This window comes from Eimeria mitis, genomic scaffold, assembly GCF_000499745.2.
Source record: "Eimeria mitis Houghton genomic scaffold, Emh_scaff697, whole genome shotgun sequence".
NCBI classification, from domain to species: Eukaryota; Apicomplexa; class Conoidasida; order Eucoccidiorida; family Eimeriidae; genus Eimeria; species Eimeria mitis.
Genome location: NW_013575066.1, coordinates 14,878 through 15,207, shown reverse-complemented (window position 1 = coordinate 15,207; position 330 = coordinate 14,878).

The following is a 330-nucleotide window of genomic DNA, read 5'->3' as shown; positions in this document are numbered from 1 at the left end:
CCCCCAAATGTATTTATTTGTATTTTATTATTTTTTAATTTATTTTTTTTATTTTTTATTTTTCTTTTTCTTCATCATCATCATCATCTGCTGCTGCTGCTGTTGCTTCTTCTTCTTCTTCTGCTGCTGCTGCTGCTGCTGCTGCTGCTGCTGCTGGTGTATTGGGGTGTACAGACAGTGGAGAATGCATGCGCAACCCAAGCAATTTTATCTGTATTATTAAATAAACAAAAAGAAATAAAAGATATAGGCGAGGACTTGCGGGGCCTTTATGAGTTTATAAAGGATTTCAATGATCCCACAATGAGGGGAGAAGCAATAGGAGGATGG